The sequence below is a fragment of the Vulpes vulpes genome, chromosome 2, assembly GCF_048418805.1.
Source record: "Vulpes vulpes isolate BD-2025 chromosome 2, VulVul3, whole genome shotgun sequence".
NCBI lineage: Eukaryota > Metazoa > Chordata > Mammalia > Carnivora > Canidae > Vulpes > Vulpes vulpes.
Genome location: NC_132781.1, coordinates 42,785,134 through 42,811,774, shown reverse-complemented (window position 1 = coordinate 42,811,774; position 26,641 = coordinate 42,785,134). Strand labels below are relative to the sequence as shown.

The 26,641-nt window shown below is 41.1% G+C and overlaps 1 protein-coding gene across 7 annotated transcripts in view; it reads left to right on the top strand.

Moving 5' to 3' along the window:
- FAM222B (family with sequence similarity 222 member B) overlaps positions 1-26,641 on the top strand; it is a 76,406-nt gene that overhangs the window by 15,668 nt on the left and 34,097 nt on the right. The window contains exon 1 of one of the 7 annotated variants that reach the window (XM_026016118.2): positions 16,091-16,377. The exons of 3 other annotated variants lie outside the window; for them this stretch is intronic. The gene's annotated coding sequence lies outside the window, so the exon portion shown is untranslated. Of the gene's footprint in view, positions 1-16,090; positions 16,378-26,641 lie in introns of those variants that run through there. 3 more of the 7 variants (XM_072747819.1, XM_072747820.1, XM_072747818.1) reach the window with 3 other exon arrangements.

The following is a 26,641-nucleotide window of genomic DNA, read 5'->3' as shown; positions in this document are numbered from 1 at the left end:
GGACCCTGGGATCATGACCCAGGCTGAAGGCAGATGCTCAACCCCTGAGCATCCCAGGTGCCCCAGGGGAATATTTTATTACAAAGTGAAAGGATGAAGAGATTTTTTAAAAATATATTCTATTTATTCATGAGAGACACAGAGAGAGAGAGAGAGAGAGAGAAAGAGAGAGGCAGAGACAGAGGCAGAGGGAGAAGCAGGCTCTATGCAGGGAGCCGGATGCGGGACTCCATCCCGGGACTCCCTGGACTGAAGGCAGGCACTAAACCGCTGAGCCACCCAGGCTTCCCGGAAGAGGGAGACCTTAAAGAATTCCAGAAATGTAATTTCCTAAGTAAATATGAATTTTAACTTAATTTTGTTTCTCTTTTTAGTATATTTTAAATAACTTAAAAAATATGTTGTGTGTGAGTGCTTGGCTGGCTCAGTAGAGCATGTGACTCGATCTAGGGGTTGTGAGTTTGAGGCCCACATTGGGTGTAGATAGAACCTGCTTTAAGAAAAAAGATGCAGGGATCCCTGGGTGGCGCAGCAGTTTGGCGCCTGCCTTTGGCCCAGGGTGTGATCCTGGAGACCCGGGATTGAATCCCACGTCGGGCTCCCAGTGCATGGAGCCTGCTTCTCCCTCTGCCTGTGTCTCTGCCTCTCTCTCTCTCTCTGTGTGACTATCATAAATAAATAAAAAAAAAATAAAAATAAAAAAAAAAGATGCAGGACACCTTGGGTGGCTCCGTGGTTGAGCATCTGCCTTTGGCTCAGGGCATGATCCCAGAGTCCCAGGATTGAGTCCCACATTAAGCTTCCTGTATGGAGCCTGCTTCTCCCTCTGCCTATGTCTCTGCCTCTCTCTCTGTGTGTGTCTCTCATGAATAAATAAAACCTTAAAAAAAAAAAAAAGACTTCAGGAATATTTTTCCATTTATTTTTACTTATTTGTTAAGTTTGCTTATTCTCAATCATGATGCTACTAGCTTTCCTTCCCCACTATCTTCCTATCCTGGGACACTGCTGTGTCACCTAAAGATATGTTGTCTACTTCTGTGCATGAGAAAGTACAGGAAGACATTTATCAAGGTAATTGGGGGATACATGAATATCATCCAAAATCTAGCCAAGCTATCTGTTCTCCTAGGGATTACTTAATGAACTGAAGCTTGGACATTCAGAATATTGTGGCAGGACACATCCTTCAAATTCTTGGAAATTAAGTATTATAGCTTCTAGGTGAGTGTGGGTTTTCAGATTTGTTAAGACATTGAGAAAATAGGCTGTGATTTTTGAGTAGCTGGACCAGGCCCAATATTGATTAACAGTGTTTTCCCATCTGCTTGGCCATCTATCCTCTTCCCTCTACTACCACTTTCTTGTGAGAGGCAATTTGAACTTTTGCTAGCGTTTCTGGTTCACGTCTGCTCTTTTTTTCCACGAGTACTCTGGTTTTCCACCAGATCTCAAATTTCTAAGTAAGGATGTAAGATAAAATAAGATCGTTCCTATTAGTAGGAGGTTGTTGGGTAACTAGTTAGGCTCCTCTGTCTCACCTAAATAAGCTTGCTCTTGGTAAATTGTTAATCCAGCCAATCTTAAGTCCCCTAGTATTCTCTCCCTTTCTCTCAAAGCTTATCAAGTGAAAGCTACCTTTACTTCTTTTTTCCACACCTACAGGCTTTACTGCATTCGTGTTGGCCTTTCCTTTCTGTTCCATATTGTTAATCCCTCTGTGACCTTGTATCACTGTTTTTCTTTCATTTGAATCTTCAGCCTTTATGTCTGCATTTATTTTTCCCCTAGTTCTTTGTCCCCCACCCCCTCCCCCAGTTATTGTTTCTCTTCTGTTCATAAAAGTAGTCTTCCACCTGTTGTCTTCACTTTCTCACAGCCTATTTATTCTTCAGGCAGGTAATTTGATTTTGTCCCCACCACTCCCCTAAAATTGCTCTGCTCAGTGACCTGTCAAACCCAGATGATGCTTTTCAATCCTTAGTGTGTTTTGCTTCTCTATTTCTTTATTTGTTTAATTTATTTTTTGCTTCTCTGCTTCTTTCTTTCTTTCTTTCTTTCTTTCTTTCTTTCTTTCTTTCTTTCTTTCTTTCTTTCTTTCTTTCTATCATTTATTTGAGAGAAAGAGAGATATAGAGCATAAGCAGGGGGTAGGGAAAAGGAGAAACAGGCTCCCTCCTGGGTGGGTGGGTGGGCTCCATCCCAGGACCCCAGGATCATGACCTGAGCCAAAGGCAGATGCTTAACTGACTAAGCCACCCAGACGCTCCTTCTTTATTTTTATTTTTTAGGGAGAGAGGGGCAGAAGGAAAGTGAGAGCGAATTCTAAGCAGGCTCCATGCCCTGTTCCATCTCATAAACCTGATATCATGACCTGAGCCAAAATCAAGAGTTGGATGCTTAGGACACCTGAGTGGCTCAGCGGTTGGGTATCTGTCTCCCTTTGGCTCAGGTTGTGATCCCAGGATCTGGGATTGAGTTTCACATCGAGCCCTCTGAGAGGAGCCTGCTTCTCCTTCTGCCTATGTCTCTGCCTCTCTCTTCTCTCTCTCTCTCTCTCTGTCTCATGAATAAATACATACATCTTTAAAAAAAAAAAAAAAGAGTTGGATGCTTAACCAATTGAGTCACGCAGGCATCCCATCTTTGCTGCTTTAGACTATGGATATCGTCCACACTTGGTTTTTCTCTTCCTATTCCTGTTCAGTCTCCCTCATAGTCTCCTTTTGTTCTCTCCAGTCCCTAAATGTTAATGTTTCTGAGAAATTTGTTCTTAGCCACCCTTTTCTTTCATTTTTCATAGCTAATGTAATTCACTATACACAGAGACACAGCATCCAAATCTCTATATTTAACTCAAATCTCTCTCTCCTGGTATCCAGACCTGTATTTCCAAAATCCACCTGCACATCTTATGGGCACTTTGGAATTCATTATTTTTCCCACAGAATCTAAACCTTGTAGATCCCCTGCTTATTAATAGTCATACAGTTGCCTAAATCAGAAACATTGGATTTGACCTTGCTTCTTCTCCCTTATCACTTGTATCTGCTTGATCTCTAGATCTGATTTTAATCTCCTAAATCTGCCTTTTCCTTTCCAACCATATTTCCAGAGTCTTGGATTAGACCATTTTTATTTTTCCTTGGACAGTTGCAGTAACCTCCTAACTGGTCTGTGTGCTTCAAGTCTTATCACCCCTTGAGTTGATCTTCCTAAATTGTAAGACTACTTGTGTCCTTTCCTTCATTATCCACAGTGCCTGATATCAGCAGATGATTGACTCCATCTTTCTTCCTCCTTTCCTCATTATACTTTTGCTCAATCTATTTTCTTTCCCTCCGTGGCTGCTTCTTCCAGAACAAACATAAGCAGTAATCTGGTGAGTCTCTCAGTTAATCTTTAAGGTTTAGCTCATAGCTCCTCTCTTCTGTGAAGTCTTTCCAGCGCCCAAGACAGAATTAATCACTCCTGCTGCTGGCTTCTGTGACATTTCATTATGCTGCTAGCATTACATTTATTATTTAAATGTTTGTTTCTTCAAATGGATTGTGAGGGGATCCCTGGGTGGCGCAGCGGTTTGGCGCCTGCCTTTGGCCCAGGGCGCGATCCTGGAGACCCGGGATCGAATCCCACGTCGGGCTCCCGGTGCATGGAGCCTGCTTCTCCCTCTGCCTGTGACTCTCTGCCTCTCTCTCTCTCTCTCTCTGTGTGACTATCATAAATAAATAAAAATTTAAAAACAAAACAAAACAAAACAAATGGATTGTGAGCTCTTTGTGGGTAGGGGTAACTAAGCCTGCTAAATTTATTGAGTTTCTGGTATGTAGAGCACTAGTAATACACTGGTAACCAAAAGAGACAAAGTCCCTCCTCTTGTGGGTCTTGTATTCTGGGCAGAATAAACAGACCATTTTTAATTTTATTTTTATTATTATTTTTTAAAGATTTATTCATTTGAGAGAGACACATATACAGTTAGAGCATGAACAGGAGGGAGAGGGAGAAGCAGTCTCCCTGCTGAGAAGGGAGCCCCATGTGGAACTCCATTCCAGGACGCCAGGATCATGACCCCAGCCTGAAGGGTGATGCTTAACTCACTGAGACAGCCAGGGCCCCCAAAAGACAATGGTCTTAAAAACCATTTAATGAGGGGTGCTTTAATGGTTCAGATGCTTAAGCATCTGCCTTCGCGGGATGCCTGGTGGCTCAGTGGTTGAGCATCTGTCTTTGGCTCAGGGCTTTATCATGGAGTCCCAGGATTGAGTCCCACATTGGGCTGCCTGCATGGAGCCTGCTTCTCCTCCCTCTGCCTATGTCTCTGCCTCTCTGTGTCTCTCATGAATAAATAAATAAAATCTTAAAAAAAAAAAGGTATCTGCATCAGCTCAGGTCATGATCCTGGGGTTCTGGGATCAATGAATCCCCCCATCAGGCTCCCTGCTCAGTGGTGAGTCTGCTTCTCCCTCTGCCTCTCTCTGCACTCATGTGCTCTCTCGCTCTCATGTTCTCTCGTGCTCTTTCTTTCTCTCTCTCTCTCTCTCTAGCTGCTCTCTCTGAAGTAAATACATAAAATCTTTTTTTTTTTTTTTTAGATTTTATTTATTTATTCATGAGAGACACACAGAGAAAGAGAGAGAGAGAGAGAGAGAGAGAGAGGCAGAGACACAGGCAGAGGGAGAGGCAGGCTCCATGCAGAGAGCCCAACATGGGACTCGATCCCGGGTCCCCAGGATCAGGCCCTGGGCTGAAGACGGCGCTAAACCGCTGAGCCACCTGGGCTGCCCACATAAAATCTTAAAAAAAAAAAAAAAAAAAAGTACTATGCAGAGAATTAAAGTGATGTGTTAGAGAATGAACAGGTAACTACTTTAGATTAAGAGACTGGAGAATACCTCTCTAAGAGCATAGCGGTTAGGAGAATTCAGAGATAACCAGATCAGACATTCTAATGCAAAGTTAATGAGGAATGAACTTGGTATCTTGGAGGAAATAAAAAGAAGGCGAAAATGGTGGATGAGAGGGAGAGAGTGGTGCCAGAAGAAGGCAGAGACCAGATGACACTGAGATTTTAAAGCTAGGGTAGGGCAGCCCCCGGTGGCGCAGTGGTTTAGCACCACCTGCAGCCCGGGGCGTGATCCTGGAGACCCTGGATGGAGTTTCACATCAGGTTCTCTGCATGGAGCCTGCTTCTCCCTCTCTGCCTGTGTCTCTGCCTCTCTCTCTGCGTCTCTATGAATAAATAAATAAAATCTTTAAAAAATAAATAAAGCTAGGGTAATGTGTTTTTTGGAGGTTTTTAAATGGGGACATGATGTGAGTTGATTTGTAATTAGAAAGAATGTTCTGGTTACTGTATGGAAATGGAGTGATTGTGGGGAATACAGAGTAGAGGCAAAGAGACTAGTTCTAAGACTTGTACTAATTCATATGAGAGTTGGTGATGATTTGAACTGAAGTGATGGTAGAAATGTAGAGAAGTAGACAGATTTGGAGTTTCTTTTGAAAATAAATTGGACAGGGCTTGCTCAGGGATTGGCAGCAGCTAGAGGGAGTGAGGCAAAGAGAGGAATCATGCCTAACTTCTGCATTATTGGTTGGAGCAACTAGGTAGGTAAATAGTAATGATATTTATTGAGATGAGTAGGACTCTGGCAGAACATATTTGTTAACAGTTTTGTTGTGGTTGGGATGACTGGATGGTGTAGTTGAATAAGTGTCGGACTCTTGATTTGGGCTCAGGTTATGATCTCAGGGTCGTGAGATCAAGCTCTGCATTGGGCTCCCTGCTTGGCATGATGTCTGCTTGAGATTATATCTTCTTCTCCCTCTCTCGCTCAAATAAATAAATAAATAAATAAATCTTTAAAAAAGAAGCTACTTAGATGAGGAATTTTCTGGTTAAAAAACATAATTTTGTTTTGGTCATGTCAAGTTTGAGATGCATGCTAGATAGCCACCTGGAGTTATATGGTAGTTAGCTATAAGATAGCTAGCAAAGGATAGCCTGGCATCCCTGAGAGAAATCTGGGCTGGAATCATAGACTTGTAAATCATCAACATGTAGATAGAATATGAAGTTGTGAAATTTAATCAAGAGGTCACCTAGGAGGAAAAAAAAAAGAGGTCACCCAGGAATGGACTGTGGCTAGAGAAAATCTGAAGGGGAAGGAGCAGCCATTGAGGTAGGAGAAAAACCAGTGATATTATGGAAGCCATGTAAAGAATATGTTTCAAGGATAGAATGGACCACTATATTGATTATTATCTCAGAGAAGAACAGAGAAGTACTCACGGGGTTTGGCAAGCTGGAGATTATCAGTGACCTTGAGTAGAACCACTCATTGGAATGATGGAGTTTAGAAGTCTGCTTGTAGTGGATTGAAGAGAAAAATCAGATGAAGAAGCATTTGACCCTTTTTTTTGTTTTCAAATGATGTAGAAGTTTTGGAAACCAATTTCTGAAAACTCTCTATGTCATTGTTATTAAATCCTTCCCTATTTGTATTTGAATGAGGTTGTATATTTTTGTTGAAATGTTATAATAATTTAATATTTTTGTACCATCATTTTTTTGTACCATCATTTTATTTTATTTTATTTATTTTATTTATTTTATTTTATTTTATTTTATTATTTTTTAGGATTTTTATTTATTTATTCATGAAAAACACAGAGAGAGAGAGAGAGAGAGAGGCAGAGACACAGGCAGAGGGAGAAGCAGGCTCCACGCAGGGAGCCCAACGTGGGACTCGATCCTGGGACTCCAGGATCACACCCTGGGCCAAAGGCAGACACCAAACCGTTGAACCACCCAGGGATTCCCTGCACCATCATTTTATTTATTTATTTATTTATTTATTTATTTATTTATTTATTTATTTATTTATTTAATTTTTATTTTTTTTTTTGTACCATCATTTTAGATGGTTACCTGTGCTCTAAGAATCTATGAAAACTAGGGTTATGAGGGCAGCCTGGGTGGCTCAGCAGTTTAGCACTGCCTTCAGTCCAGGGCGTGATCCTGGAGACCCAGGATTGAGTCGGGTTTCCTGCATGGAGCCTGCTTCTCCCTCTGCCTGTATCTTTGCCTCTCTTTCTCTTTCTTCTCTCTCTCATGAATAAATAAAACCTTAAAAAAAAAAAAAGAAAAAAGAAAACTAAGGTTCTAAGCAATACAGATACACTGGTTGAATGAATGAAACTGTTTTTAAGGACTAGGTTCCTGGTTTTGGAAAAGCAGACCGGCTTAACCTTTGCCTTACCATACATCAGTTTTCTCAGCTGTCAAATGAGGATAACAGGACCAGTTTAGCTCATGCGTGGTTGTGAGGCATGACTACTAATGAAAATAATTGTAAAACACTTTTGCAAGTTAAAGTGTGATATAAATGCTAAATAATAGTTCTTTATTGGGATGTTGTGAAAATTAGCAACATGCTGTCTTTTGAGGCCCTAAGTTCATTTTGAGAAAGGTGATATGTTTTTATAAGTACTATTTGAAGAAAAAATAGCTCTAGATTTGGGAAAAGATATGCTACCCTGATTTCTGGAATGTAACAATTATGGAATCACAAAATTTAGTCAATATTTCTGAAAGATTTATTATAATACCACTCCCGAGGAAATGTATCACAAGAGTTTTTACCAGTCTTGGCTTTTGGTACAAGTGAGGGTATGAATGCCACACTACGGCAGTTATAATACTGAATGTTTAAAGGATTGGTAGGGGTGATTTATTATCTATATTTAAAGCATCATAGCCAATTAGTGGAACCATTCACAAAAAAAAAATTGAAAATGCATTTTAATTTATTTTAGGCGACATCATATAGCCACTTCCATGAAGGCTTAGGTGATGGCTGCAGTTAAGCAGTTAAGCTTGGAGGAGGGACATGGTGCCATTTCAGGCAAAGCTAGCACTCCTTCTTCCACACCTGAGGCTAAATATAGATTTTGTGGAGAAAAAAAAAAAAAAAAGAAAGAAAGAAAAGATTTTGTGGCATCATTACGTATAATGTACTTAGAAAATGCTTGAAATTTGAATCTGATGAACTAAATTTTTCTTGGCCTCTAAACTGGCATTAATAGAGCAAACTTGGGATGTGATTCTTTAATGTCTGAAACTGATAAGTGAAAACTGAAATGGTTAAGCAGTAATCTGCTGACATGTTTAGAACTTTACCCTGCTGATAGCTCAGTTGATCATGTGTATTGTTTTTCAGTAGGGACTTGTGTATTGCTAAATATAGAACAAAGTGACATGAAGTTCTTAGTTTTACATACGTTGGAATTGGGTATTTTTTCTGGAATTTGAGTTCTCCCACGATTCATTCCCTCTCTTTTTTAAGACTTTAATTATTTATTTATTATTATTTTAAAATATTTTATTTATTTATCTGAGAGAGGAAGAGTATGAGCAGGGAGAGGAAGAAACAGACTCCCCGCTGAGGTTCAATCCCAGGACCCTGATATCTTTTTTTTTTTTTTTTTTTTTTAATTTTTATTTATTTATGATAGTCACAGAGAGAGAGAGAGAGGCAGAGACACAGGCAGAGGGAGAAGCAGGCTCCATGCACCGGGAGCCCGACGTGGGATTCGATCCCGGGTCTCCAGGATCGCGCCCTGGGCCAAAGGCAGGCGCCAAACCGCTGCGCCACCCAGGGATCCCCAGGACCCTGATATCATGACCTGAGCCAAAGGCAGATGCTTAACCGACTGAGCCACCCAGTTTGCTCTAAAGATTGTTTTTTTTTTTTTTAAGATTTTATTTATTCATTCATGAGAGACCCACGGAGAAAAGCAGAAACATAGGCAGAGGGAGAAGCAGGCTCCCTGCCAGGACCCTAGGATTACGACGTGAGCCAAAGTCAGACACTCAACCACTCAACCACTGAGCCACCCACATGCCCCTCCCCAAAAGATTTTTATTTTTAAGTAATCTTTACATCTAGTGTGAGGCTCAAACTCATAACCCTGAGATCAACAGTCACGTTGTCCCACTGATTGAGCCAGCCAGGCACCCCATTCCATCCAGGACAAGTAAAAGGTTTAGATTTCTTTTCCTCTTTGATGGGAATACTTTTGTTGCATCCAGGCATTATTTGCTTTTCTTTTGCATTTGTTGATTGGAAAAGGGGTCCCAGAATGGGCTGTTTCCACAGCAGGGCAGTTGAGTAAGCTTACTTGAGAAATGCTTTACCTCTGTGTTTGTATTTAGATTTTCTTTTATTTGCTTCCATTATCTCCCTTGTTCATTGTAGACTTGGGGATTGACTTCAACTATTTTAGGTCCACAGGTATAGGCACTTATGTTCTTATTTTAGTTTCTTTGGATTTGATTTGCAGCTTCCCTGTATCCATTCTTTTTAATAGTTGCCTTCCCAGAGTAGATGTTTCACAAAACTTCTGTTCTAAATATTTTTAGGAATGTATTATGCTAGGCATCTTTATCTCCCCCACCCTGGCATATTTGAGGTATAACTGACAAAATTATAAGATACTTAAAGTGTACAGTGTGATGATTTTAGGTACCATTATCCTTTTTTTTTTTTTTTTTTAATTCTGAATAGCCAAGTTTCTTTGAAGCTTCCAGTTGGCAGTACTGTCAAATCAAAAATACTTTTAGGACTATATAAAGAAGGCGCTTGCCACTGCTTTCTAACAATATGAAATAAATATATATATATATACATATATATATCATATTTGACCTTATGTATTAGTTCTGTGACTACTAGTTCATGCCTTTTGAAAATTTTCCCTTTGGTTGTCTTTTTCCTATTGACTTATAAACATTCTTTGTGTTTTGTGGCCATCAACTCTTTTTCATAAATGTTGCAAATTATTCTTTAAAGCTATGAATAATAAATGAAAAAGCAGGCTATTGCATCAAATGCTTATCTAAGATGGCATTTGGATAAAATGTTTGCCTTTGGTTATTTGAGCTATAGTAAGCTTCTTTTGTTTCTTCCAGAGATGCATAGAAAAGCTCCTTCTGTCTGAAGTAAAGTGTTGGCTCTGTGTTGGTTATAATTTGCTTTTTCTGGCTGGCAAAGCCTTCTTTTTGTTTTCTGTCTTCTGACAGATTATAGGATTGTGGGGAAACAGCGTCCAGGGCTTTTTCAGGAACTGTGCCATTTCATCTACAGGAGAAGCCATTGGCTTCGGCACTAGAAAAGAATTGGCTCTGCATTTAAAGATGCCAAATCATGCTTGGTTCACAAGTTTGCTGCCTCATTTTGTGTATGTGTGTGAAACTTTTTCAGGATGTTGGCTTTTACTTTTTCTACCATGTGCTATCATGGGTATGTGAAATTTACCCTCAATATGAGAAGTTAACAACTGTTCCTTGTCTCCAACTTCCCAGCCTCAACACACACAATCCAAACATCCCAGACCATAGCAAAAGATGGAACAGTCATTTTAGGATTAGGGAAAAATATACCATACAAATGTTTCCATCATTCTTATGGTGACTTTGAATTCAAGTCGGTCTTTCCTGTATAGGCTTGAATTATTGAGGTGTGGAAATGATTTGCCAATCAAGATGTCTCTATTTCCTAACTTGGGAAACTTAATTTGTATAAGAGCACATTTAGGAAGCTTCTATTTGGGCAGCCTGGGTGGAGACCTGGGATCGAGTCCCATGTCAGGCTCCCTGCATGGAGCCTGCTTCTCCCTCTGCCTGTGTCTCTGCCTCTCTCTCTCCTCTCTGTGTATTCTCATGAATAAATAAATAAAATTAAAAAAAAAAGGAAACTTCTATTTATTTTTTACACTTATGCTTTCCATGGATGTGTAGTATAGTTTATCATGATTGCAAATGAGAATTTTTATTGTTGTGTAAGCAGCCTTAACTTTCTATCTGTTGCCTTCATGTTTTAAAAACTATATATAATGGGGGTGCCTGGCCGGCTCAGTTGGAAGAGAATGAGACTCTTGATCTCAGGGTTGTGAGTTCGAGCCCCACGTTGGTTGTAGAGCTTGCTTAAATAAATAAACTTTATTTATTTATTTTTTAAAAATTTTTATTTATTTATGATAGTCACACACACAGAGAGAGAGAGAGAGAGAGGCTTAGTGGTTTAGTGCTGCCTCTGGCCAGGGGCATGATCCTGGAGACCCGGGATTGAGTCCCATGTCAGGCTCCCTGCATGGAGCCTGCTTCTCCTCTGCCTGTGTCTCTGCCTCTCTTTCTGTGTCTCTTATGAATACATAAATAAAATCTAAAAAAAAGAAAAGAAATTGAATTTCCAAAGATACAGTGAATGGATTTTATGCTTCCCTCTAGTGTCTGAAAGAGAAAGTGCAGCCAGTTAAAAAAAACCCAGCAAACTTAATACTTTGCTACCTTGAAATCATAGTTGAAGACTTTGCCTTTTTTTTAACTTTCACACTTTTTTCAGACCTGCTGTTCTCTTTAAGACTAATGGATAATAAGGATTTTGTTTTGTTTTGTTTTTAAAGATTTTATTTATGTATTCATGAGAGACACAGAGAGAAAGGCAGAGACACAGAGGAGAAGCAGGCTCCATGCAGGGAGCCTGATGTGGTACTTGATCCCTGGACTCCAGGATCATGCCTTGGGCTGAAGGCAGGCGCTAAACTGCTGAGCCACCCAGGGATCCCCTTGTTTTGTTTTGTTTTGTTTTGTTTTGTTTTTTAAATCAAAATCTATGTTCTGTCTCATGGGTGTTTGAATTCTAGAAAATGTCACATAGCAGGTCTTTTTTTTTTTAATTTTTAAAAAAAATTTATTTATGATAGTCACACACAGAGAGAGGCAGAGACATAGGCAGAGGGAGAAGCAGGCTCCATACACTGGGAGCCCAACGTGGGATTCGATCCCGGGTCTCCAGGATCGCGCCCTGGGCTAAATAAAGGCAGGTGCTAAACCGCTGCGCCACCCCAGGGATCCCACATAGCCGGTCTTTATGGGGAAAATACCCTTTTAGTAGTTTCAGCTTCTGCTTGGGATAGATCATTGTTATGGTCTTGTTTTTGTTATTCAATTCTACTGTAAACTGTATATTTATTTTGATTGGAGTAAATTAAGTGTCAAAGGCTTTTTTTTTTTTTTTTTTTTTGTCTTTTGTTTATTACAAATGCCATCTGGGAAATTTGCCAAACACAGTACTCAAGAAATATTGAAGTGTGATCGGACTAGTTGGACGTTACCTGAATTAGTTTTCAGTCTAGCTCATTGATGTTTTCTCTGCTTCTGAGAGACAATGTGTTTTCTATTTTTTTTTAACTTTATTCATGAGACACACACACACACACACACACACACACACACACAGGCAGAGACAGAGGCAGAGGCAGAGGCAGAGGCAGAGGCAGAGGCAGAGGCAGAGGCAGAGGCAGAGGGAGAAGCAGGCTCCAAGCAGGGAGCCCAATGTGGGACTTGAACCCGGGACTCCAGGATCACACCCAGACACTTAACCGCTGAGCCACTTAGGCATCCCTGTGTTTTCTATTTTATTAGTATCTTTAACTGATTGTAAAAGTTCAACATGTTCAACATAAAAAGTTAAAAAAACTATAAAAAATAATCTGTTAATTCCACTATTCAGCTAATCTAAAATTACAAAATTAATGAATGTTGTTTACTTTTTGGGGGATCCAATAAGACAAATACTTAAAAAGTTCTCTCATTTGCTCCCCCTTCGCCTCTCAATGGTAACTACTATTGAGAGATTGGTGTATATATTTCCAGGTATTTTCTTGGACCTACAGATATATATAATACTCATGTGCTTAAAAATAGATGATTATTTTGTAATACAATCTGAAACTTGATATTTTAAAGTTTTTATTTAGACAAAATATCCAGTATAGAAAAGTGCATATAAATGCACAGTTCAGGGAATTGTCACAAATTGATACCAGTATAACTAGTTCCCAGATGAAGAAACACTACCAGAGCTCTTGAAGCCCCTCCTGTCAATTTGTCCATGATACTGTTGAAGCACAGTGAATAAGTACTTAGTAGTGGCAGAGTAAGAATTTGTTGTATCATGAAAATGAAGAGAATTATTAATCATTTCAACTTTAGTGGCTGTTATGGGTCATTTAGGTGATTTGGACCATTCTTTTACTATAAAGTTTACTGATCTAAATATTTATTGAGGGCTTTACTATGTGTGCCTTACTGTACATAATTGGGAAGGGAGAAGATACAAAGGCAAATATACAAGTTCTGAGTTATGGTCTAAATTAGAAAGACAAATCACATATTAAACAACAGAGTAAGTATTAAATTGTGTGGTAGTGATTCAAAAAAGGAATCATTGCTGAGAGCATCAAAGAAGGCTCTACAGGGAAGGTGGAATTTGAGCTGGGCCTTGAATGGATTTAAATCACATGATTGTAACAGCACAAGTCATGGCATGAAAGTAGAAATGGATGAACATGATACACACTAAGCAGATTAGTTTGGTGTGGGGAAAACATGCTGAGGAAAGGTAGGAAGTAAGTTCATTAATACAGGATAATGTTAGATTGTGGAACATATAACAACTATAGAATGGAAACTTGGCCGGATGACATAGGTACGAGAGAGCCATAGATAGTTTAGTGGATAGGAGTATTAGATTTGGAGCCAAGAAGACTCAAATTCTAATACTGACTTTTCCATGACCTAGAGAAGATCCTTTGGACCTGCGTTTCTTCATCTATAAAAATGAGGAAAATATCTATTTCATAGGGTTATTATGACAGAATAATAAATATAAATGTATAGTCCCTGATATAGGACCCTGGACTTACAGGCAATGAATTTAACTGTTTCCGTGGTTCTTAAGGAGAAGAGGAAATGGTTGAAAGCAGTGGTATGCAGAATGATGGAGACTAGGAAGAAGTTATAGGTACCCCACAGACATGTTAAAGGTCTCTGTTAGGGTAATGATAATAAGATAGAGTACATTTGAGGGTTGTGAAAAGAAATTGGACTTAAATTCTTTTTTAGGAGGAAATGATTTGGGCTTCCCCAGTGATCTTTCATTAAACTATTCTAATTCTTCTGTGGACTATATAGATACTTTGGCAAGGTGAATTTGACATTTTAATTTAGTTAAGACATTTGAAACTCCCTAAGAGTTCCTCGTTTATATTTTTATTATTATTATTATTATTTAAGATTTTTATTTATTTATTCATTCATGAGAGACACGGTGGGGGGGTGGGGAGAGGCAAAGACACACTCAGAGGGAGAAGCAGGCTCCATGCAGGGAGCCTGACATGGGACTTGATCCCAGTCTCCAGGATCAGGCCCTGGGCTGAAGGCGGCGCTAAACCGCTGAGCCACCGGGCTGCCCTCGTTTATATTTTAGAAGAGTATATTAGAAATTTTATCTGAATTAATCCACTTGCCAAGAACATTTGTGATAATAGTGGTGATATTGGTATGTTTGTTTTTTATTTCTTGGCAAATTATTAATTTGGTGCATGTGTGATCTTGGAACAATTTAAATTTTAGTTTCTGGGCACCTGGGTGGGTTAAGCTTCTAATTTTGGCTCAGTTCAGGATCCTGATCAGGGTCCTGGGATAGAGCCCTGGGTGAATGGAGCCCACTTATCCCCCTCCCCTTCCCCTCTGCTCCCTCCCCTCACATGACTTTCTCTCTTTCTCTTAGATAAACAAAATCTTTAAAAAGAAAAAAGGGCACCTGGATGGCTCAGTGGTTGAGTGTCTGACTTTGGTTCATGTAGTGATCCTGGAGTCCTGGGATTGAGTCCCACATCAGGCTCCCCTTGGGGAGCCTGCTTCTCCCTCTGCCTATATACCTCTGCCTCTCTCTCTCTGTGTCTCTCATGAATAAATAAATAAAATCTTTAAAAAAGAAGAGCTGTCTTTAAAAGAGTCATGCCATACAGTTCCTTTTCCATCTTACAAGAAGACTGAGGTTATAGATATGAAATGCTTTAAGCTCCACATAAGGGCTACTTAAATTACAAATATTTTGTTGTCTTTTAAAAATTATTTTTTTCTTTTAAAAATTATAGTACTACTTGGGGAACTAAGGAGGATTGTAGAGTGTGATGAGGATATTTAATATTAGTTGCAAGAACTTTGCAGACAAAAATGACAATATAGGTAATAGTTTGCCTTCCCTGACCCCCATGGTATTTTACTTAAATGAGCCCCATGCACTGCTCTACCTCTACACCTAAGAAAATATTCTACAGTGTGTGGCATATTCCATCTCAGCAGTGTTATGCCCAAATGGTGCCATTAGTGATTAAAGTGTTGATGCAACCTGCCAGTTATGTGGCGATCTGGCTGTTGATGAGAGTTTTTTCCTAATATTTGGTATATAGCTTAAATCTTTGCTTCCTGATTGTGCTGAAAGCTGCTAAAGATGTGGTTAGTTTGGATTTAATTGGATGTAGATGTTTTATGTCTGAACTGGGTTGGAGCCAACTGTGTGTGTTTGTGTTTGTGTGTGTGTGTGTGTGTGTATGTGTATGCGCGCGCGGTTTGTTTTTTCCGATTATTCGATGTATCCCTTCTACCCCCACCAACTTCCAGTTACAAACCTTCCCAGTATGCTCCCTCCCCTCGTAATTTCTGCGTCACAGGAAGCAGGAGTTTCAGACGGGGTAGATTGATGTGTGCAGCTGACTTAATATGCAAACCTATATCTATCCACGGTGTGAAGTTGATTAGCCTGAGAAAAGAAGGGCGAGGCAGAAGGGCCCCGAGAGCATCTTTTTACTGTTGGGTGTCATCTGGTAGCTATTGCTATGCAAGTCTGAGGCACTCTGGGAGGTATCGTCTGGATAGGGGTCACTCCGAGCACTCAAGCAGAAACAGTGGCGAGGGAGTGGTAGAAGGGGCGAAGCATCACCTAGCCCAGCTGTGGGATGCTTGGCTCCCGGCTTTGGGGTGGTAGCCAGGGGAGATGGGGGCAGCTCTAACAAAGAGGAGCCGCGCAGGGGCCGGGGCCGTAGGTAGCTGGCCTATCCCCGGCGGCTGACCTCCCAGTGGGCCTCCCCAGTTGGCTGCTTGGCGGGTCGCTCTGCTGGCTCCCTGGCTTGCCATTGGCTGTGCGGGCGGGGGTTTGCAGAGGGCCGGGATGGAGTTGAGGGGGCGGGGCTGGCTTCCGGCAGCAAAGGGGAGCAAGCAGCAGCCGGCTGGGGGAGGGGGGTGTCGGCGCACCACGGAGTACTGTGCTCGGAGAGTCAGAGAGCCTTGCACTCGGAGCAGCCGCCTCCTCCTCCCCTCCCCCTGCCGAGACTGCTGTAAGCCCCTTCTCATCCCTTCTGCCCGGGCGGGGCGAGGAGGGCTGAGCTGCCCCAGGCGGGCGGGGCGGAGCCTGGAGCCCCACCGAGCGCTGCGGAGTGAACCTCACCTCCCTTCCAGGGCTCAAGGTGTGTGTGTGTGTGTGTGTGTGTGTGTGTGTGTGTGTGCGCGCTTTTTCTAATGCAACCCCGACTTCAGCCGACTTAACCTTGTGAGAAAAGGGGAAATGGAATAGGAAGTAAGAGCTCCACATCCCATCAGTTTATCTTTGATATTCTGATTCTGCCCTTCATTCTTCTTTCCCTCCCATCATCACACCCCTGCAGCAGGGTAAGGAGAGGAGATTCAGGACTCTTTTTTTTTTTTTTTTTACTGATATGTCGATGTCGGTCTCATATGTAGTAAAATGAACAGAGAAGAAAAGGGGAGCCCTTTCTTATGTGGCATCTGATGTAGTAAACCGCGGAAGGAAAAAAAAAAAAAGAAAAGAAAAGAAGGCTAGGAGTGGGGTTTTGGAACTATACTGCATCTGGGTCCACTAAGGCTGTCTTCACCATTTTCCTACTTGGGACAGCCTTAATCAGCAAAAACAATCTGAAAAGGAAGGAGGTGCTAATGGAAAGAGGGAGCAGCCCCTTTCAAATGGTGTTCAAAGGAAATCCTGATAGTTGTGAGAGATTAACTCTGAAGTCTCTTCCTAAAACCTTGTCATGGGCTTTGTTAGATACTCAGCCCTATTGGAGAAACCTACCTAGAGAGAGCAAACTTACCTTGCTTTTATTGAAACCTGAAAGTCTTGTCTATCTCTCCATTGGTTTATTTCTTATATTCATAGGTTCTCAGAGAGGTTAGCTTCAGTCGTGAAAAACCGGAACCAAACTAAAAAAAAACAAAAAACAGATGAATTCTGTTTATTTTTTAAAGTACCCCCCCCTGCCAATTTTATGAAATTGGGTGGCTGGAGCATTACAATTTAAATTCTGTTTATATCGCTTTTGAGTTGTTTTGCTTCTACAACTTACAGATTCCTTTTTTCTGAAGAACACAGCCTATCTTCAGCCAAAATCAGGAACCTCTATATAAGTTTTTAATTGAGAGGAAAGTTACCAATTGAAGATAGTAAACCCAAATTTTATGATCATAGTTAGAAATAAAGTGTGTGTGTGTGTGTGTGTGTGTGCGTGCGCGCGCGTGCGCGCGCGCCTTTCTATAGTGAATGACAACGTTCTTGCTAAACTTGCTTAATTTAACTGGGTGTTTTCACTAAAGGTGTTTGGACAAGATATATCTTAATGTTGATTAGCAAAGAGCTAGAATACCAGACTAAATATCAATTTTTGGCAGCACTTTGGTAAATATTAATTGAAATGATTGAGAGTTCATTCTTATAATCCAGGTTCTGTTTCCACAGTTTGTTCTTTTTTTTTTTTTTTAAGATTTTATTTATTTATTCATGAGAGACACAAAGGGAGAGAGAGGCAGAGACACAGGCAGAGGGAGAAGCAGGCTCCATGCAGGAGCCCGATGTGGGACTCGATTCCAGCATTCCAGGATCAGTCCTGGGCCAAAGGCAGGTGCCAAACCACTGAGCCACCCAGGGATCCCCCTCCACAGTTTGTTCTAACTGGAGTTCAATTTTGAAGATAGAAATGAGGTGCTGGAGCTTTATTACAATTTTAACTGGATCAGTATTCTCCTTTGCATTGATATATTATTGGATCCCTGATAAAGGGCAATTTGTGGTAAAAGCAAGTATCATGAAGAAGAGGGGTAATAGGATAGGAAACCATCTCAGTTGTGGAAACTTACTAGGGATCAGGAATCTATCTATTTTCTAAATTACAAGGAGCCTTACTACAGAATTATACAGAAAGGGGGCAACTGCCTGGCTCAGTCAGTAGCGCATGTGATTCTTGACCTCCGGGTTCGTTTGAGCCCCACAGTGAGTTTAGAGATTACTTTAAAAAATCTTTAAGAAAAAAAAAACTGAGCAAAAATGTATATTCACAGTAAACCTTTGTTGGATTTAGGATGTTTTGTTTGTTACCCATTCATCTCTTAGACTCCGTAATCATGTTTAAATTGAAAGGCTAAGAGGATACCCTAGATGTTTTCTTACCTAACTTGTTACTGAGAATGAACTATTAAAAATCACTGAAGCTTTGACAGCTAGCTACCGTATAGAACAAAGCACACTTGATGTCCAAGCTATTGCAAGCTGAGGAAGTAACAACAACAACAAATTTGGAGGGCATATTTAAAGCATGTATCATGTCAGCTTGCTTCTACTAAAAAATAAGTTGCTGTCCTATTTGATTTTCTAGGTGGCTTTTTGTCTACCAATGGGTAAGCAATTAATACAGCTTTGTAAAGCTATATTACACTTTGCTCACTTAATTTTTTTATATATCTATTTTCTTGCCTGATTTGTGTAATCAATATTTTGCATGGTACAGTGATTTCCCCAAAGAATTTTCCCCAGGAGACAAAGGCTATGTATAGAACTCTAATCATAGGTGTATCTGCACTGATCTCCAAATATCATTTAAAGGGATATAGAACTCCTCAAATTTGGTCCTCTACGAGGAAACAATTATTTGAAGCCATGACTTCCCATAATCTCTTAGGTTGAGGGGACATGGTGCTGCTGAAGTTAAAGTAGCTATTTAATTTTCTTTAGCAATCTGTTTTTATCCATCCTGATTATTTCTGTGAGTCACAGCTCAGATGTGTTAAGAAAAAGGGCCCTGTGTTCTCTCTAAAGGGAGACTCGAGCCCAATCCCCCATTCACATCAGAAGTATAAAATGATCCCCTTGAGAAGGTGACAGAAAAGATTGGACCCTTGGTGTTGATTCTCATAATAATCATCTTGAGTGTTATAAGTTTTGGTTGGAATTGGGGAAAGCTTGCTCAAGATGGGGAAATACTGGAGGCAAAAAGAACTGGGAATTTTGCTATGTGGGAGATGTATTTAGAGACAATGAATGCATTCATATGGAAATGTGGTTAGTGGTAGTTTTTAAGCTATTCAGCTTTGTCAGGTGTCTGAGACAATATTTTGTGTGTGTTTAAACCCCTCCCCCAGGGATTGACTCTTAGAAGCTGAATCTTTTCAGCTTCCAAGAGGAAGTTTGCTGTGAGTCTGAATCCAGAGGATAGAGGACTTTGGTAGAGTCTGTTATCTGTTCAGATAAAGATGTGGAATTGATTGCTGGTGAGTTACTGAACTCTTCCAAATGAATGGTTGCTAGGCAAAATGCATCTCAATCAGTTTAATCCTAAATAGTTTACAGGTCTGTTCTTGGTGAGGGCCAGAGCTGCCTTTCTAATGATACTGCCTTTTAAGAATCCTGTTGGATTTGCATATATGTTGCTGAGTGGCTCACATACCTGCAAAAATAGCGGGGGGAGGGACCCCTGGGTGGCTCAGCGGTTGAGCGTCTGCCTTTGGCTCAGGGCCTGATCCAAATTCAGGGATCGAGTCCCACACCAGGCTTCCTGCGTGGAGCCTGATCGAGTCCCACATCAGCCTTCCCTCTGCCTGTGTCTCTGCCTCTCTCTGTGTCTCTCATGAATAAATAAATGAAGTCTTTAAAAAAAAAAATAGCGGGGGGTCGGACCAGAATGACTTATGGACCTCCCTTCATCCATATAAGAGAGTTTTAGGTTTTGGTAACATTGGCTCAGCATTGTTTCCCTCCTGGATCAAGTGGTGGGTAGGGGTGCTCTTCAATGGTAGGATACCATTGTATTTGATTATCTTTGGTTTTGTACACATTTTGGAAACAGGCCAGTGATAACATTGCCCTTGGGCCTAGATGGATGGAAAATAGGACACAGTAAACAATTGAGGGCATAAATAATGAATCTTCCAACTGAGCCCTGGGAGGGTGAAGGAGATTATCCTTAGAGCTGTTCGGTCTGGCAGCAAAAGGGGAAAAGTCCACTGAATTAATTACCCTATGTTTGATACTGCATTTACGGGATTGTTAGAGCTATTCAAAACAGAGATGTCGGGATCCCTGGGTGGCGCAGCGGTTTGGCGCCTGCCTTTGGCCCAGGGCGCGGTCCTGGAGACCCGGGATCGAGTCCCACGTCGGGCTCCCGGTGCGTGGAGCCTGCTTCTCCCTCTGCCTGTGTCTCTGCCTCTCTCTCTCTCTCTCTCTGTGTGACTATCATAAATAAATAAAAATTAAAAAAAAAAAATCCTAGTAACTTAAAAAAAAAAAAAACCAGAGATGTCTTTTAGATACAAACTTTTAACCTGTTTTTTTGTTTTGTTTTTTTTAAAATCACTCAGATTGCTCATCTTTTTAGAATCCAGGCCTTTGCTCCTTCCCCCAACTTTGGTCTGTATGTTAGCATACCATGAATACTAGACAGTCTGTTAGGCCAGATCTTAGAAATTTACTTATTGAGGGACGCCTGGGTGCTCAGTTCAGTGGTAGTGTCTGCCTTTGCCTCAGGGCGTGATAATGGAGACCTGGGATCGGGGATTGAGTCCCACATTGGGCTCTCTTCATGGAGCCCGCTTCTCTCTCTACCTTTGTCTCTGCCTTTCTCTCTATCTATCTCTCTGTGTCTCTCATGAATAAATAAATAACATCTTAAAAAGAAATTTATTTACTGGGAGGTTTCATTAGCTGCAAATACATGTGGTGATAGAAGAATCTGGTTCTTCTGGTTTAAACAAAAATTTTTTTAATTATTTTTTTTAAGATTTCTTTCTTTCTTTCTTTGTGATAGACATAGAGAGAAAGAGAGGCAGAGACACAGGAGGAGGAGAAGCAGGCTCCATGCTGGAAGCCCGAAGCGGGACTCTATCCCGGGACTCCAGGATCACGCCCTGGGCCAAAGGCAGGTGCTAAACCGCTACGCCACCCAGGGATCCCCTGGTTTATTTATTTTTATTTTTTTATTTTTTAAAGATTTTTATTTATTTATTCATGAGACACACACACACACACACACACACACACACAGGCAGAGACATGGGCAGAGGGAGAAGCAGGCTCCAATCAGGGAGCCCGATGTGGGACTCGATCCCGGGACCCCAGGATTCCGCCCTGAGCCGAAGGCAGGCACCAAGCTGCTGAGCCACCCAGGCGCCCCAGGATCCCCTGGTTTAAACAAATTTTTAGGGATCCCTGGGTGGCGCAGCGGTTCGGCGCGTGCCTTTGGCCCAGGGCGTGATCCTGGAGACCCGGGATCGAATCCCACATCGGGCTCCTGGTGCATGGAGCCTGCTTCTCCCTCCGCCTGTGTCTCTGCTTCTCTCTCTCTCTCTCTCTGTGACTATCATAAATAAATAAAAATTAAAAAAAAATAAACAAATTTTTAAATTTCTTTAGTACATCTATGTATCTTTAGTCCGTATTATACTTTGAAATTAAATGTGGAGTTGTAGGATAGAATTATTTTTTAAATATTTTACTTATTTATTCATGAAAAACAGAAAGAGAGAGACAGAGGCAGAGGGAGAAGCAGGCTGCATGCAGGGAGCCCAACATGAGACTCGATCCTGGGTCTCCAGGATCACACCCTAGGCTCAAGGCAGCACTAAACCACTGAGCCACCCAGGCTGCCCTGTAGGATAGAATTATATAACAGTTCACGAAAGGTTAAGACAGGGGATCCCTGGGTGGCGCAGCGGTTTAGCGCCTGCCTTTGGCCCAGGGCCTGATCCTGGAGACCCGGGATCGAATCCCACGTCGGGCTCCCGGTGCATGGAGCCTGCTTCTCCGTCTGCCTGTGTCTCTGCCTCTCTCTTTCTCTCTCTGTGACTATAATAAATCAATAAAAATTAAAAAAAAAAAAAAAGGTTAAGACAAGTTTTTTCAGCCCAAAAGTCATTTCCAGTATTAACATAAACATCTTTACTTTTAGATTAGTTTCATTCAGTGAATGAAATAAGCAGACTCTTAGTGGTCTCAGTATTTCTGAGGTAGGAAAAATAATACCCTGAGAATGTCTAAATAACTTAGTGATTTGGTAGTGAAGCAAGACCCAGAGGCAAGGTCTCTGAATTCTTCCCTTTGAATTTCTGTTAACTTTTTATTTTTTATTTTATTTTTTTTTATTTATGATAGTCACAGAGAGAGAGAGAGAGGCAGAGACATAGGCAGAGAGAGAAGCAGGCTCCATGCACTGGGAGCCCGATGTGGGATTCGATCCCGGGTCTCCAGGATCGCGCCCTGGGCCAAAGGCAGGCGCTAAACCGCTGCGCCACCCAGGGATCCCCTCCCTTTGAATTTCTAATATAGTGAAAAAAATTTTTTTAAAGTAAGCTCTATGCCCAGTTTGAACTTACCACCCTGAGATTGAGTCACATGCTCTACTGACTGAGCCAGCCAGGCACCCTGAAATTTCTAATTTATTTAATTCTTTTCTCCAAGAACTTTTGTTTTTTGTTTGTTTGAAATATAATTTTTAAAGATTTTATTTATTCATGAGAGACAGAGGTGGGGAGGCAGAGACACAGGCAGGGGGAGAAGCAGGCTCCATGCAGGAAGCCCGATGTGGGACTCAGTCCTGGGACTCCAGGATCACACCCAGGGATGAAGGCAGGCGCTAAACCACTAAGCCACCCAGGCATCCCTTCCTCTGCTTTTTAACTGGGATTTTCTAGCTGAACAAACTGATTGGAGTTTGTTTTCTTTCTCTGGTCCTTCAAGAGACCAGTAAATAAGATACCCACAAGCTTGAATTAAATGTAGTTCTTTAATCATCAAAAGTAGTGTATAGGGACGTCTGGGTGGCTTAGTCCATTAAGCATCTATTTTCAGCTCAGGTCATGATCCTGGGGTACTGGGATTGGGCCCCACAACCGGCTCCCTGCTCAGCGGGGAGCCTGTTCCTCCCTCTCCCCTGCTCATTCTTTCTCTCTGTGGAATAAATAAAATCTCAAAAAAACCAAGTAGTATATAAGTCATTACTGGACCTAGAAAAGTTTAGCTCAATTTAGTATCCTTTAGATTGTTTAATTTTTTGACATTGACCCTTATTATCTAATTACAATGAGGTCCTGTGGAGAATTGAGATCTTCCAAGTAGATCATAGATAAACTAGCTTTTGGTACTAGCATGTCTTCTTTGTTGGCATCTTCTGGCCCCGCAGTATTGGCCAGTCATTCATCATACATGGGCATATGGTAGATAAGCAAACCAAAGAAATGTTACCAAAACAAACCCCTTCTCTCAACATTGGCCTGTGTATACTCTAATGATGACAACTGTTGGCCAACATGAAATTCATTTAGAAGTCAGGGTGTGATTGAAGTAGTACTATACATTATAAATTTCAAAGCTGAGGATTTCTTTAAGTGCTATTTGGTGGGAAAATGTTACTTGTTTATTTCTCTCTCTCTGTCTCTCCCTCTCTCCCTCCCTCAATGGAAGATCAACTGAATATTACAGCAGATTTAGGGCAGCCCCGGTGGTGCAGTGGTTTGGCGCTGCCTGCAGCCCAGGGCATGATCCTGGAGACCCTGGATCGAGTCCCACGTCGGGCTCCCTGCATGGAGCCTGCTTCTCCCCCTGCCTGTGTCTCTGCCCCCCCCCCCTGTGTCTCTATGAATAAATAAATAAAATCTTTAAAAAATATATTACAGCAGATTTAAAAGGCAAGGTTTCCATGACCAATTAATAATTCTTTGCACTCAGCAAAGTGGTTTTGAGGATCAGTTGCTGATCTGAGTGAATCAGATTTTATGCCACTTGGAGAATTGAAGGGATTTTGACACCATCCCTGTTGCTTCAGAGAGAAACATAAGTGTTGTTAGTCGTAACCTAAGTTTCTTCTTTCCAGGGGCACCTGGGTGGCTCAGAGGTTGAGCATCTGCTTTTGGCTCAGGTCGTGATCCTGGGGTCCTGGGATCGAATCTCACATCGGGGCTCCCTGTAGGGAGCATGCTTCTTGCTCTGCCTATGTCTTTGCCTCTCTGTGTCTCTCATGAATAAGTAAATAAAATCTTTAAAAAAAAATTTCTTTCCTTCCAAAAGCTAAAGTATTTTTTCTATTGGCAGTTCACTTATCACTTACTATGTAAAGGATAGAACTTAATCTATTTTATTTCTTTTTTTAAGATTTTATTTATTCATGAGAGACATACAAGAGAAAGGCAGAGACATAGCAGAGGAGGGAGAAGCAGGCTCCCCACAAGCAGCTCAATGCGAGACTTGATCCCGGATCCCAGGATCATGCCCTGAGCTAGAGGCAGACGCCCAACCACTGAAGCACTCAGGTGTCCCAAACTTAATCTATTTTAAAAGGACAGAGGTATCAAGACTATGAGAAGTTAAAGGCAGCTCATCCCAGGTCACAGTATATCAATGGAAAAGACACATTTCCTGGATTCCTGAATGGACTGTCTGTATTACTCAACTATTCAGCTGGGAGTGGTTGTACTATTGTGAAGACATTAATTTTGTAGCTGTGAAGGTACTGATTTATTTGACTTTTGCTTATCTTACTCTCCCAGACCTTTTTCATTCAGCAGAAAGTGGAACCAGTGGATTAATTAAGAATCCATATCTTGGTTTTAACCTTTCCTGCTAGGTGTTACTGTGCATTCAGTAAAGTGTTTTACAGAGGATTTTAGTACTTAGGTTTCATTCAATCCCTGTGAGGTTAGGGTGCAGTTGGAGTGTGATGGTGTATTAGAACATTTGTGCAGAGAGACAAAAGGAACCGTTCCTTTTAAGAAAAGCTCTTTGCCTATTTCCATAATCCATGGCAAATTAAGTTAGAATGAGTTGCTTTTTCGGCAGGCTGTCTTTTAATTTTTGCCTCTTCTCCAAGCTGAACAAATGTCCCATCTGAAATGTATCATTCTTGTCATACATAGTATGTTTTGGGGAGATTGTTCCAAGTGGCTTGGAAGTGAGAAGCTGATGCACTTAAACCTGCACACCAATTCTGTAACTCCCTGGAATTCTGTTTCCACCGACTGCCTCCATCCCCTCATCTGTCCACATCTGCTGATCTCTCAGCTTCCCACAGCTAGTTAAGAAGGTACCATTTGGGGATCCCTGGGTGGCTCAGCGGTTTGGTACCTGCCTTCCACCCAGGGCATGATCCTGGAGTCCCGGGATCAAGTCCCACATCAGGCTCCCTGCATGGAGCCTGCTTTTCCCTCTGCCTGTGTCTCTGTCGCTGTCTCTCTCTGTCTCTCTCTGTCTCTCTCTCTCTCTCTCTCTCTCTCTGTGTCTCTCATGAATAAATGAATAAAATCTTAAAAAAGGGGGGGAGGACACAAGTATATTGGATATAGTTTAATTGCTTTAAAAAGATGTGTTGTATAATTAAAACCTCTACTGCTGTCTTGCACTAAAACCAGCAGATAAACCACAGAGAACGACAGTTTCTCAGTAAGGACCACTCTAACTATGCTATTTAAAATCGCTGTCCCATCTAGTACTCCTCTCCTTACACTGCTTATTTTTCTTTTCATAGCATTTATCACCTTCTAAGAGTTTACATAACTTACCTGCTCATTAAATTTGTCTGATCCTCCCACTCTACCTTGTGTAAAAATGGAAGCACAAGTTTTTCTTTGTTTTGATCTTTGCCAAGTCCCTCACTCCTGAACAGTGTCTTGCTGCATAGTAGGTGCTCAGTAAATATTGATATGAATTAATTGGAGAGGTAATCTAGGGATTAGAATTGGAGTGTATGGGAAGAGATTATTGTCTTACTGGAGCCAGAACTAAACGGGATCACGTTACTGAAGGACTAGCTTAAGAGAAAAAATATGTGAAAAACAAATCAACGGGCAGCCTGGGTGGCTCAGTGGTTTAGTGCCGCCTTCGGCCCAGGGCATGATACTGGGGACCTGGGATTGAGTTCTGTGTCGGGCTCCCTGCATGGAGCCTGCTTCTCCCTCTGCCTATGTCTCTGCCTCTCTCTGCGTCTCTCATGAATAAATAAATAAAATCTTAAAAAAAAAAATCAAGGAATGGGGGTTAGTTAGCCCAGATTAGAGAAATGACATTTTATAGTTTGAAAATATGAAGGAACATTATATAAAGATAGATGACTAGCCCTAATTCACCTTGAAGAAGACAAAGGAATAGACTGAAGCTCCTGAACAATGAATATAAGATAGCAGAAGAATTTCCTGATTTTGAAATAAACACTGGAACAGGTGACCAAAAAGGGATGGTCTCTCAGAATTGATTTTCAACAGTGGCATCATGTTGGAGGCAGTGGTGAAAATGGAAAGAGAGCCAGGGGTCAGAAAACCTGGTTGTAGTCTAGGCACTTATGAGCTTTTCCTAGTTTCTTTATCTCTGAGAATGGAACTAATGATATTGCACAAACTATCTTTTTTTTAAAGATTTTATTTATTTATTTATTTATTTATTTATTTATTTATTTATTTATTTATTTA